This window comes from Pinus tabuliformis, chromosome 1_1 (assembly GCF_031772625.1).
Source record: "Pinus tabuliformis cultivar Carrire ecotype Pingquan chromosome 1_1, CPIR1, whole genome shotgun sequence".
Lineage (NCBI taxonomy): Eukaryota > Viridiplantae > Streptophyta > Pinopsida > Pinales > Pinaceae > Pinus > Pinus tabuliformis.
Window position 1 is genome coordinate 770,135,113 of NC_142297.1, and position 8,801 is coordinate 770,143,913.

An 8,801-nucleotide genomic window follows, 5' to 3' on the forward strand; every position below is an offset into this window, starting at 1 on the left:
GCAGTCTGAAGCAATAAGTGCATCTTACCTCTGTTTATTGTTTACCACTATCTAAATAGCAGAAAGAAAGAATAGCTTAGAATTTGTTTAAATACACTCTATGCTCAATTTCTGCTATTTCTCTATGTTTTCCTCTAAATGAATAGGTTATGAATATGAATTCCTCCTGGCTCATATTTACCCCGATTCAACTGTGTTGGCCAATTATCTAGGGATTCTTCACTGCCCCTAGATAGAGCTCTGTTACCTCCATCTATTAAGCTGATTGAGAGATTCTTAACTGCCTCTCATTACTTAGCATTCTTTCCATCATTAATACCTGAAACATTGTTTCATGCGCAACTATCTTGCTCCATTTTCCTTATTGTGCCTGAAGAAGTGCACCAGCAGTTCCCCTCCTCGACTCCACGCCCAATGGTTTGAAACTTTTAGACTATGCCTTGCCTCTCTATCTGAAAACATCAATTTTCCCACCAAAAACAAAACAAAAACCCTCTGAACTCAAAACCTAGCCTAAAATCCTTTTCAACAAAGCTAAATCTGAAAGAGAGAGCCCTCTCTGATTGCAGGTTGGCTAGAACCTGCAGTCCAAAGTTGGTCTGTGGTTACCTCGGCCGTATCCTTTTCCGGAGCTTAAGGACAACCTGAGTGATAACACCTTGCTGCATGGGTTTCATGAGCAAGAAGTGTCATTCATAGGTCAAAGAATTCTTCTTGATGTCTTTAGGATTTTTCATAATGTCAAAGAGTCAAGTCATGTATGAAGAAGCTCTTCTTGAGCATGAGAAAAATATATTCATGTCATAAACAATGCCAAGTAGTGCTCCAAATGATAAGCACAATCCTTTTCTTATGTCGGCTAGAGAAATTGAATTAAGAACAGTCATGTCGGTTCAAAGAAATAGACACAATGGTTCACAATGAAATGTCGGCTAAATATGGGAGACTAACTACTATAAATACCCAGCTAGGGTATCCACAAAGCAAAAGTGCAGAACTTGGATTTGTTTGAAATTTTTGGAGGTCTGTCACAGGGTGCAAAAATTTCGGATGAGTTATAGGAAGTATAGTGTCTCTGAAATTTCGGATGAGTTACATGAAGTACAATGGCTCAGAAATCTCAGATGAGTATAGTAGTTAAGTGTTATGAAGGAAGAAGGATCTTTTTTTTTTCGGTGATGTCTCACAGTCTTAATAAAGTAGTCCCAGTCTTGGCATATGTACAACTCTCTCAAGTAGTACAGTCTCGACATAATCAATGATGGAGAATATACAATAACAACATTGACATAGTTATGATGAAGAAGACCTCGGTGTAGGAAGAAAAACACAGTCTTGACATAGTTGTGATGATCCCACAGTAACACGCTCTGTCTAAGCATCCATTCTAAATTCTCTCATGATCTCAGCATAATGATATTCATGATGAGGACATAGTGACAAGGTAGATCTCGGTGAAAATCTCATACATATAGAGACCTCATTGATAGAGTGATGATCTTAGGGAGAGTGCAACAATCATCTAGTTGAAGGTGCAACAATGGTACAACTGCAATACAATAATGATGACCTTGGTGAAGCAACAGAGATTAAGATAATCTCAGCAGTGACAAAGAAGAGGATTGGTGTCTTGGTCTTCGAGTGGCCTAATAGGTTAAGGGTCATGGTCTTGGTATTCGTCAATTGGAATCTCTATAAGAATAATTTTGTGTGGGTTTTCCTCTCAAAGAGTGAGAGGTTTTGGCCCTGGCAGAAAGTCAACATCTTGTGTTCTTGTCCCTTTGTTTTGGTAGCTATTTGATGAACTAAAAGAAGAAACACTCTAATAATAACAAGTGAATATTAGAATATGAAGAAAAGTTAAAAACACCTCACAAATAGTTATCATGACTAGAAGAATCTCATTACCTCTAATTTCCCTAGGTTCTTCAACATGGTATCAGAGCATAGGTGTTGAAGTCAAAGGAAGGGAAACAAAGAGAAATTCAATGATCAAGCTTCAAAAAGGACATCAAAGTAAGTTGAAGGAATTGAAAGATCAGTCTACAACATCAGTATATAATAACAAGGGTTTTTGTCTATGAAATCAAGGATACAATCTACAATAACAAGATATTTTGTCTCCACTGTCATCATCAAAAGGCCACCAAGACTCTCATCAAGATGTCTACAAATCAATGAAGCTCAAAGGACCTCAAAATCGAAGACTACATCATCTTGAAGAAGGTCGAAGTCCTAGAAGCAGTATTGATCTAAACTAAAATTGAAGGCAATAAGGCATGGACATCTTCAAAGGATCATCTCCTGGCCCTAGAAGAAGATCATCCAAGGAAGCAACAAATCATCCTCATCAAAAGGAGAAACCTTTTCTATTGAGGAAAGACTCTCTCATTCAAAAGAAGGTCATTCAAGAAGAAGTACTAATACATCTTCTTCAACCATCATCAAAGAAATCAAGGTGAATACTTCATCTTCACAATCATGTAAGTATATTTTCATTCTATAATCAAGTTTGGTTCAATGAATTCATGATTGCAAGAATATCTATAGGTTGGATGGGTCATCAAAGGTCCTTGCACGAAATAAGGAGGATTGCCATAATCCTCATGGAGAAGAGAAGTAAGTGAACATATCAAGGTCTCCTTTGAATTCATAAGAGGGAACTCTTAAAGTCCTATCATTCCTATGTAGAAAGAAAGGAGACATAAAAGAGATATATGAAATACTAGAAGATATACTCTTTGAAATGCAATGAAGAAGGTCATGTCACTTAGACTTGATTGAAGGGATCAAAGAATGAATAAATATCTTCATGAGATCTCAATTGGGAGATCTGGGAGAGATGATAATAATATAATTATCATTAACTAATAAGCAAGGTAACAAATTCCAATGAACAAGAAGGTTAGCTCACTCGACAACTTGTGGTCTCTATGCTAAATAGAAAAGGACAAGTTGTGGGAAAAAGTGTTGAAGGTTAAAGGACTCAAACATGTGCATACAGGAAAGGGAAGGTTTACAAGACAAAATAGTATAGCTAAGATTCAATGCTATGGAAATATTATGGAAAGAAGCTCATATTGTCGAAAGGATGGAGGAAGCTGATGAAAAGGGCCAAGGAAAGAGGGAGTAGCAGAACTCTATTATGTGTGAGATGGTTTTCCTCACAAAGGGTCCTATCATAAGCTCCTAAATCTTTTATAGATATGACCATGATAATAATATGGATCATGGCATCATGGAAGCATTATAAGCGAGAGCTCGTGATATCAACATGGGAATCATGAAGGACAAAATCCATGGTAGTCAAACATGAAGGATATAGCTCTTGGGAATATCATTTGACATTAAAGGAAAGGAAGAATTCATCCATGACAAGGTTCATCATACATCAATGAAAAAGGAAACATCTTCCACAGGGGGATATGCAATATCCTTGAGGTTCTCAGCTGGAGTCCTCATTAGAGGGTTCACTAATCTAGAGAAGAAGCAAGTGTTTCATCAGACTTATGGAATTCATGAGATGATGGTGTGATGACATGAAGAAGATCAAGGGATTGAAGATCTTTTTAGTCAAGGAAGCTGCTGGAAGAAGCTTAGATGACCTAAAGATAAAATGAGGTATGTATGCTTGTGTTTAATATTGTAATGTCATGTCACATGGCTATAGGTAACATGGATCATTACTTCTCTCTTGAGAAGCATGATCAAGGGAAAGGGATATCTTCCTTTGAAAGGATGTAGGAAGGTATAAGTCACACTAGATGAAATCAACATAATATGTACTCATATGAAGTATGAGGTGGTTGACCACAATGAAAAAACTCCGATTGAAAGCTCTTGGGAATGGAATGTGCGAGGAAGGAAGAGATCATGAGATATGCAACCATGATGAAGGCAATCAACATCCAAAAGACCTAGAAGACTTATCTAGGAAATCTCCTGGAAAGATATGAAGACTCTGACAAAAAAGATGAATACCCTTGACAATGAATATCTTTGGGAGATGTGTCAACATGTATGCAAGAACAAGAAGATGTCATGATGAAGATCCATCCCATAAGGTACTATTTGATTTAATGTTATGCTTTGATTTCTTGAATAATATATGTATGAGTTCATGCAGGGATAATGGAACAAGTGTTGTAAGTACAAGTACAACTATCATTCATGTGGTGGATGGAAATCCTTGAAACAAACAATGATGAAGAAGTATCCATATGAAGAAGGTTCCAAATATGTATCAAGAAGGCCACTTTCCATGAAGAAAGGAATGACATGACGAACTAAGAAGGAAAGTGATGGATGGCCTATTCCATACAAAGAAGAAGCTCGACTGAATTCCATGACATCAAGGAAGGAAATTGATCAAGTAGCTGAAGGACCCACAAAGAAGAAGCTGCTGATAAAAAGGAGAGTCTCTAGGGAACTCTAACAAGTCCCTAATTGAGAGGGAGCTTGGGCAAGTTCCTGGTCAGAGGGAAATTGGGTACATTCCTTTACAAGAATGGGCATATCTTCCCAAGTTAAGAGGGATAGATAGACACAACATTCTTGTCTACACTTGGGAATAAAAATTGGGAGGATTGGGTAATCATTTGGCATCCGATGCTCTTTGAGGATATGTAGGGCATCCAAGATAAGAGTAGGCAAGAGGACCGATATTGTTTGAGGGTTGGGAATCCAAGATAAGAATATTCCTAGAAGGTCATACTCAATGAACACCCGCGTGGGTATATACCTTGAGAGACAATGATGAAGGTGTCTATAATAATTGGTCTCGCTAGAATTGTAGCTCATGGTCTCGTGGAGAGATCGAGCTGTTAGTTAAGGCCTTGCACTGTGACAATGCTGGTTGATATGATGCTATACAGATGGGATTAACAATCCGATTCTTCTTATGAGAAATTCTGTAGATTGAGAATGACCAAGTACCATTATGAATATCTCCCTAGTTAAGAGGGACTGTTGAAGAAAATGTAACTAGGTTCAACCTTCATAATCACATGTAATTATGACTAATTTAAATGATGTAATAAAAGAGAATAAAATTACTTTTTGTATGTGTTGTGGGGGAAAGTATCCAACTCGGAATGACCCTAACCCACTCTAAGGGTGACAGTTCCTTAGCAACAACTGAAGCAAAGCTATCTAAAGTTACTTCTTTATGACATGCGAGAAAAAGAAAGGAAGATATCCACTTACCGATGTCTTGCGCAAATGGTCGATCCAATCTCCTCTTTTTGCCGCTTGCTCCCAGCTCCAAGTCTTTTCACGGGCCCTAAGCCTAATGATGAGGAGTTTTAGAAGCTCTTAACTCATCATTAGGCGAATCTTTTGATCCAAGTGTCATTTTGGAAGCTTCCTGGGCACTGGCACATTGAGAAAAGATTCCTCCACATGTCAAAGTACGCCCAACGCAGGTAGCCTTTGTTGCACTTGCTATGCAGCGCAGGTACACCATAGAGCTTTTGACATTCAGCGCAGATGCTCAGTGGAGCAGCTGCTTTGATCCAAAATTGACCTGTTTTTGAGTGTTTTTCAGTGGAGAACTGATTTGCAGTGCTGTGGTTTGCTGACCTTGTTCCTCTAAGGGTAAGAACAACATGTTTAGGGACTTTGGATCCCTTAGATTATTGACATTTCATGCTCCTCCACATGTCAAAGTACGCCTAGCGTAGGTAGCCTTTGTTGCACTTGCTATGCAGCGCAGGTACACCATAGAGCTTTTGACATTCAACGCAGATGCTTAGTGGAGCAGCTGCTTTGATCCAAAATTGACCTGTTTTTGAGTGGAGAACTGATTTGCAGTGCTGTGGTTTGCTGACCTTGTTCCTCTAAGGGTAAGAACAACATGTTTAGGGACTTTGGATCCCTTAGATTATTGACATTTCATGCTCTATGCTGTAAGGCACAAAAATGTCTATAACAGTTGCCCCCTAAAGTATGAGGTCGTTTATCAGGTGAAATGCTTTATTAGGAGGATCCGAAGTTCATTCAATTGTCGGGAGGTGACCTGTAACAAAATACAATACAATACATTATCTTTTCATACTTTCTTTTCATGATCTAGCTGATGCGGGCATTTCCCATGCTCAGCTTTATAAATACATTTGCTGTACATAGACAGACGATCGTCTGATAATAGACTGATAATTCTCTGCTTTTAATTATCATCCTTTTAGTAGGATGATCATCTGCTGCACATGTCTATGTTTTTATCTCCTGAATATATATCGCAGCCCGGATGGATGAAACTAGATCCGGGGTCTTCAAACTTGTCCGATCTTCACTCTAGTACAAGTCGATCCATGTGAGAATTTCTTGAAGTCGAACATGGAAAGACATTGCTTGATTACCAGTCAATAATGTAAACTGTTAACAAGCGTGAGAGGAATCACCGATAATGATGATGACCCTCAAGGTACTGCAGCACAATTCACGTGGCGTGAATATAGGATCTGACGTCGAACACCACGCAAAGTCTCCTGGTCGAAGGTCATTAATGTATACCTATCGCCGGAAGTGAGAAACTTGCCATTGAGGCATGCAAGCTTCAAAGTACTGAGGGGGTGTTCCTAGATCAACTTCTTGGATAATGAGCTGATGTCGACAAGAAGTGATCCGTCAAAGGAGGGCCTTAATGAATCGCACATCAGTGACACGGAACGGAGCTAGTGATGATGGTGAAAATGATCTGTGAAATATGATTCAGGGTGGCGGTCATGGAAGGATGAAAGATGATGTACGGTAGTGGATGGGACCCGGTTGACACTTTCTGAATGACATCTCTTGAACATATAACGACACTGATGTGATGGATCGGTAGCATTACCCCATGTATGGATGGTATGGCGAGACCATGGCGAAGGGACCGGTGAATGATAATAACCCAACCCGATATTTACGGAGGCAAAAGTGTCATGTTCAAGAGCGACTTGCTACCATTAAGCTTTGAGGTTCTCCCAATTTTTACCCAGTCATTTCTGACCAGTACCTCTTTATTTTTGTCAAGCTTGAGGAGGATAACATATGCTTGTTCTATAACCTGCCCTTTGGGCAAGCCCATCGCTATGTTTTAACGAGCCTAGCGATAGGGAAACTCGTTCTCGTCTAAAGACAAGTTTGTCGCTATTTAATGTTTTTAACGAGCCCAGCGACAAAGACCACTCGGTCCTTTTCATTTTTAGAGAGTCTGAAAAGGGTACGTAAAGTGGACTCCAGAGGTCCTTTTTCGTCATCTAATCCCTTAAGTCCGAAAAAGTATAAAACAATACAGAAGGGATGAATGTTCGATATCTTTATCGAGCCGAACTAGACAAGCGCTCGATCTTTTTGCGCAATAATCCCTCAGGTCCAAAAAGATTAAAATCTAGAGGAGGGATAGCTCTTCTGGTCCTTTTAACGAGCTGGAAGGCCAAAACTCGGCAAACTTTTCATATTTTACGAGTCAGTGAAAAGAGCTCAAAGAAGACTCGTATTTTGAGGAACGAGTGATAAACAGGGATAGCAGCAGGTTCCAGGTACAGGTTGGAATTTTCCAATCACGGCAATGTTACAAGGATGGCCAAGTGAAATCACTCTTCGCAGCTGTTCCTCAAAATAGGTAAACAATCAAGTGGATGTGAATGATCGGCCAAATGAAAAGTGGAGGTGACGGTGCAAACACGACCAAGGCTTTTATGGCTGATGAATTTATGGTCTCAAATGGTTATTTACCGGTTCATTTTTTCTTGATGAGCTTGCTCACAGGTGCATTTATTTTTTAACGAGCATGAAATCTTGCTAAAAATGCTTGGTTTTGCTTTTATTTTTTAACGAGCATGAACTTTGCCAAAACTACTCGTTCTTTTGCATGCCCCCAACATCATAATAACGCATGTCAAAGGAGGGTGCCCCCCAAGCTTCATTGCATTCAACTTGGTGGTTGGAATGAAGGTTTACCTTTGAATTTTGAAAAGGGGATTTGTTTCATTTTTTAACGAGGTTGACATGAGATAAGAACCGTCCTCGGGGCCCACTGTGTTTACAGTATTTCCATTAGGGCGATGATCCATGCTGACAAAATATTTAGGAATCTTTCGAATCCGTTGGATATAGAAGATTTCATATTGTAGGTTTCCACTGTGGCTACTTCCGCCAGATTACCTGCCGACGGTAGGGCAAAAGTACCCATTAAGGCAGGGTCTTTTAGGAGACCTACTCCAATATTTTGGAGCGATTGATTACTTTCATAGATCATTGTGCTGCTTCCCGTAACTTGAGAACTGTTGGGGAGAAATGTTTGTTGGTCGACGATTGTAATTTTTCCTTGAAAAGGAAATACAATCCTCCTGAAGTAGGTCGACACAACTGCAGCCATGGCATATATCCAAGGCCTTCCCAGTAGGATGTTGTAATCGAGGTTTCCGTCGATTACTTCCACATCAACTTCTACTGTTTTTCCCCCCAGTTCAACTTGCAAGTTACTTAAAATCCCATATGGAGTGTATGATCGTCCATCAAATGCTTTTAATGTCGTTGACGATTTTGACAAGGGTGGTGAGCCTAAATTTTTCCAGCAACTCATCGACATAAGACATGTAGATGCCCCCTCATCAATAATTGTTCGATGAACAGTTTTGTTGAGGGCTTTCACTTGAATAAGGAAAGCTAGTTGAGCTGGTATCTGAGGGTCATATCCTTTATGATCAAAGGCCACAAGATTGGAATCCATTGGGCCAATCCCACCTATGGCTGATAATAAAGCTTGCTCTTGGGAGGTGCAATTTTGCACTACCTCAAGTGTCGACATAGCGGAC